The sequence below is a fragment of the Thermobia domestica genome, chromosome 7, assembly GCF_964235325.1.
Source record: "Thermobia domestica chromosome 7, izTheDome1.hap1.1, whole genome shotgun sequence".
Taxonomy (NCBI): domain Eukaryota; kingdom Metazoa; phylum Arthropoda; class Insecta; order Zygentoma; family Lepismatidae; genus Thermobia; species Thermobia domestica.
This window is the reverse complement of record NC_137460.1, coordinates 281,712,437-281,718,438: the sequence shown is the minus strand read 5'-3', so window position 1 is coordinate 281,718,438 and position 6,002 is coordinate 281,712,437.

Sequence of the window (6,002 nt, the reverse complement as noted above, 5' to 3'; positions counted from 1 at the left end):
TCCCAGGCGAAGTCCTACTCAAAATTTGCAAATATATGCTGGGGTCAAGTAGCATACTGTATGAGAGCTAATGTTAAATAAGATAAGATAACAAATCCCAACTCTCTAAGATAACCCTGTGCAAAGGGGCAAGTGGTCAAAATGTCAATACAACCTACATTAGAAAATCTATGGCCAAGCTTCTAAATCCGTTAAGTTGCGACAATAACAAAACAGAAAAACAAGTTTAAAAGTGCAAGGTATTGAAGTAAAGGAAATTTCTGCAGAAATGAAATGAAATCTTTAAGTTTTACGTCCCACGGTTATGCCGGCGAGGCTAAAGGAGACGGTGATGATGAGAGATGAGTGAAATGGTGGAATGAAGAAAGTGGGAGGAAACGGGAGAACCCCGAGAAAACCCACGAGCACGGTGTTTGTCCACCACAAAGTTCACTTGGCCGGGGCTGGGGTCGAACCCGGGACCCCAAGCACCAGAAGTGGAATTTCTGCAGAGTCACTCTCTCAAAAGCATCCTCCGATATATTTTATTTCTGCACCATTATACCAGTTTTCTCCAACCTTATAATAGAAATTCCACGGTGCAATCTGTGAATTTGGGTTCCCGATGTGCGACGCATATACCGTTGGCTTTTGACCTTCTCACCCTCCACGACGGTTGTGGTTAACAATGTAACCTTTCTCTTCTAGGACACGAAATCCAATGGCCATGGTCATTCTATGGTCCAATTGTCATTCGAAGTCACACTTATACCTGGATAAGGTCCGTTGTGCAACTCTGAGAGAGACTGCAGCAATTTGTTTGACTTCAATACCTTGCACTTTTAAACGTAGTTTTCTGTTTTGTTATAGTCGCAACTTAACGGATTTAGAAGCTTGGCCATAGATTTTCTGATGTAGGTTGTATTGACATTTTGACCACTTGCCCGTTTGCACAGCGTTATCGTAGAGAGTTGAGATTTGTTCTATCTTATTTTATTTAACAATAGCTTTTATACAGTATGCTACTTGACCCCAGGTTCGATTTGCAAATTTTGAGTTGGACTTCGCCTGGGACCCTGCGAGTGCCCCGGGGACACAAATTTTTCATTCAAAAGGTGCTGGGCTCCCCACACTAATTTGATATGTATAGGCTACGTTTCCTTACGGGACCGTTCCCGAAAAATTTGACCCGGAATCCGAATTTGTAATATATAGTATGGAGCTCAATATCTAACTTTTCACGTTTTATCTCCGCAATGGTTGCGATCGAGGATATCCCATTTCGTGTTATGTTCTTTTGGGACAAGGTATCCAACGGCCATAGTCTCGACTCGAAGTCAGAGTTTCACTTGGATATGTTCTCTCGTAAGAGGTAACACCGCAAAGAATTTTAACTAGTCTGATCTCGCGAATATAAACGAGAATTCGGACACTAAAGAGCGCGTTATTACTCACCAGTTAAGATTTTCAGTCACTTCGAATAGCAAGTCGCTAATTATTATGAATCTACCATGGAGCTACGCGCTTTAGCCACCTGAAAAGATTAAATTGGAGTTTTTCTATTAATAGAGTGAGATTAAATATGGCGATGAATCGCGAAATACAGAGAGTAGATAGTTAACTAAGCGTATCCAATATTGATTGATACTGTTTCTGTATATAACATAATCGAGTCGTTCATATTGAAGTATTATAATTACTAAGGGATGAAACTGAACAAGGACGGAAGTCCAACTATGTATATACAAAAATCATGAATATCTAATATTCAGTCGCGTGCGCAGGAACTTATTTCGGAAGGAATCCAAAGCTTTTGAGGGTCCAAACTAAACATACGAATAAGTTATTTTAACATTTGTAAAATCTATTCAAAAATTAGACTAAAGATTAATTAAAACTTGGGATTTATTGAAGGATTAAGGTTCGTGATATTGCTTTTTTGTTACGTCACGCACTATACTTAGTGATACGCACGAGATGATACGGAATTATCGTTACAAGATTCGAGACGAGACAGATCTATTTCAATCGAAAATATATACAGTTTTCGAGACGAGAGAGAACTTTCGAAAAAAAAATTTCGACACGAGACACCCTCAAATCTTGTCTCGTGGGCATCACTAACTATATTTAAGCATTATTATAATATGTTGTGAGTGACTCAATTTTTGCAGAGTTCTACTTGCGTTTTTCATTAATATTCAACGCTGTAAACATTAATATTGAACATTGTAACATGAATAGATAAACTATCCAAACCTCTTAATGACATTTGCTTCTAAATAGCCCATAGTCATAGTACTTGTTCATACGTTTAGACACCGATACTATAATTGCGAGCCTGTTTTCTTTTCAGATGTTTAGATTGCTTTATACATTTTCTCTCAATGGGGCAGAAACATGGACTTAAGCAAAAGGGACGATAAAAGATTGCAGGCTTTTGAAATGTGGATGTGGAGAAGAATATGGATAACTAGAATGTACATTTGATTTCACATAATATGAAGTATGTGTATTTTCTTTAGGGTTTTTGATAGTTCTCGGTGCTTTGGATGCAATTCGGGATAAGATATGGATTAGAAAGAATTACGTCATTTCCAACATGAATGTTTCCAGTTCTCGAAGTGGCTCAGTAGTAGACCGATCAGTTCTGATATGTTGGATTCCTGTTTTGATCCTAGCTCTCGTTAAGTGGGCATTTAGGTAGATAAACATCCTATCCAAGTGACTTCTCAGGGTTGTCCCGAACCCGATTCATCTCACGTTCTTCAGTCTACTATGTCGTCCATCATCACCATCATCTACTCCCATAAACTCAGAGCAGAATTGGACACATCGGACTATAATAATAATCTCTATGAAACTAATAATGCTGTGCAGCGCAGAGTTGAGCTATTTCTTATTTTTTTTATTAAGTTTACAATTACATCGCCTGACATATTAATAATTTCAACAATATACATAATAACTTCCACTTTATAATTATTTACATTCCAAGAAACCATACTCACTTCATGAAAAGAAATTCGGAAGTTACTCTGAAACATATTATTTAATTTGAAAAGAAGAAGTAACCATTACCATTGAGTGATCTCAACCATTAGTAATTGGTCTGGAAAACCTGGCAGAAACTGTACGCATTATTGATGTAAAATTTAAGAAGTATAATATTACTGTTTTCAACATTGACATTAGTGTTTTCCCATCCTATTTCGTTCATTGATAGACATACATACTAACAGAACTACTAAAGGATATATCAACACACTGTTCTTGAGAGAAAATACTGTCTTCGGTTGAGGACTCTGAGTTCGTATCAACCTTCCTATTACTTGTTGTAAATGAATTCTAATACCGACATCTCTTTCGCTTTTGCTGTGCAAAGCCTTCTTCTGTGGTTTCATCTTTCCTGGAGATGCTGTTAGTATTCTTGTTCGACCACTCCTCTTTTTCTCACGCTTGGTTTTATTAAGAGAGGTAGGCATCCTTCGGAAAAGGACATATTCTGAGTGAATACTAACGCAGTGGAAGATATTGCTGCAAAATATAACATATGTAGTTTCTTGGATAGCTAATATAAGCGAGCTTTGAGGCAGAAGCTCTGATGAACCATGGTCCATATCCTCAGATATGGAAGCAACATTCTGCGTGGTAAGGTTGTCTATAGATTTTGCTGGTGAAACGGTGCGTTTCTGTTCAACGAGGGATTTGGACGGTCATTTACTAAAGATATCAGAAATTAGTCTTCTGTAAAAGAAGCACTGTTGAAAGGGTATATTACAGTTTTTTTTAAAAAATCGAGATCTGATATTCTATTGTGTCATAGCACAGGGGTATACCCGTCCTATATACTCATCAATAGAATGAGGAGAAATAGTTTCTCCTTGGTTATTAATCAGCCAGTCATTGCACAAGGTGACAAAATTCTTCATTTTGGTGAATATATCTTGGGCTTACATATGGAACTACAGTAAACATGGGACAACATCACACAAATGACATTCCTTTGTCGAACATTCTACTCAAAGCACTCGACTTGGGATTGTACGATTTTCATAACGCGCGTAAAAATAGCAGTTTAAATTATGTCATGTCTATTTTTCTGATATAATCCGTCATCTCATATAAAGAGTTCCTTCTCCCAGACCGGGAGTTGCCCGTTCCCTATCTTACTCCCAATCTCAGAAGCCAGCAATCCAACTCAAAAAGAAAGTTTGTACCTGACTGAAGGAAGGCCCCTTTGGGTGAAATTTGCAAAGTGCAACAGGTGATACAGTGGACACTTTCACTAAATTGAACTATAGACGAGGCACTGGATTCTTTCCCTCATGTTTTTAATGCAACAATAAATATTTCTACTGTTCAAAAAAGTAAAAACAATGAAATTTCCAATGAGGCACGGCGAACAGAGTCGCTACACATTACAAAATAAAAGAAAAAAAAACCTTTGGGAATTGTGGTGTGCATTTCCAAATGAATACATATCTTAAAATAATTTCTAATATATGACTTAATATAAAAAAGCTATTGAGATGCAGCAAACACCTAGATTATATCTTTAAAAAAACGACACCAGCATCAGCAACACTAAACAACGTTGGTATCTTATCAGATCTAGATCTAAAACTTCTAGCATAAGTCTTTTAAAGTACAATGTTATATCAGGTGCACAAATTGAGGGAAGAACAAAAATTTTTAATAAAGTATTTTGAAATAAGTTCTCAACTGCATAATCGACGTATCTCCCTGTTCAATCCGTTTACTCGTCCACCTTATCTCATTTATCTATCACTCCCCCAGAGTATGAGTTACTCTCATTTTCACTCCGGCCTGAGAGCCTTTGGCCAGGACAATATAAGCTGGACCTTTCTGTGTTAGAAATCATATATTATTTCTTTTCCACTTTCGCTCATTTTTAATAGATGTTCCAGGGAATCCTGTTTTCCCTGTTCTTGGAAAACAGCCCGATTCTCTTCCATTTGTAAATGTGGATTAGAAAGTAATGTGTAATGCAAAAGCAATATCTCGCTACTTTAAACATACCAATCCTCTGCTAGAAAATTATCAAATTCATTACTTCCCGTTCAGTACAATCCCAAAGTTCGTAGTGGAGGGTGAACGGCCAATCTGCCGTCAGAGGGAGCCAAAACGTGATTTTTTGTTTCGCATTTACATAAAATTGTAAATAAAAGTTTCATTATTTTTCATCCGCTGCTTCATTTTTAACTGCCCTAACATAAAAAAATATTACAAACCCATATCTATACGTGTTAGCATTAGAATTAATAAATGAAAACCTGAAAGCTCATCGTAAAATATTAATTTTGCAAAAAAAAAAAAAAAAAAAAGAAAAAAAGAAAAATTGCTGGTGTGCTTGGCACAATACAGAAAACTAACTACCGATGATGAAGCAGTGTAACCAATCCGAAGAGATATTTCCTACATCTGCGGGTCAAGGGAAAGCAACAGAACTCGCCTTGAATGTAATGATTGTGGAAAATACATGTTCAGATTGCAGTCAACAATTATCACTACTTGCAATACATGCAAGCAATCTCAGAAAGAGAGCAGTGAAGTGGATGTTGATTAACTTTGAACCCGCCTTGAGTCTACATATTGTGGAAAAACTTGCAAAAAGCATTCAATCATTACTGCTCTCTGCAATAAATATCAGCATTATAACAACAAGCTCAGTGACATGGATATTGGTTAGGTTCGAATCTGTTATTTTGTGTTTTGTACAGTGTTTTACTCATATTTAGCAGTATTATAGTTTAATTAAACTTATACGTTTGGTCAACAATGATTTGTCTTGATTTACTAAACCTAAATGCTCCAAAACATACTTTTTGCATCATGCGCAATGCTGAATAATCAACCACGGCCGAATTACCATCGTCGCGAGCGGAAACGTGAATTGGCAGTACGTGAGATTGATACGTAATATTGAACGAATTTTATAGCACTTTTGATAAATAAGATGTTTCGCATTTGTATATTTTATCACGTGTGTAAATTGAATA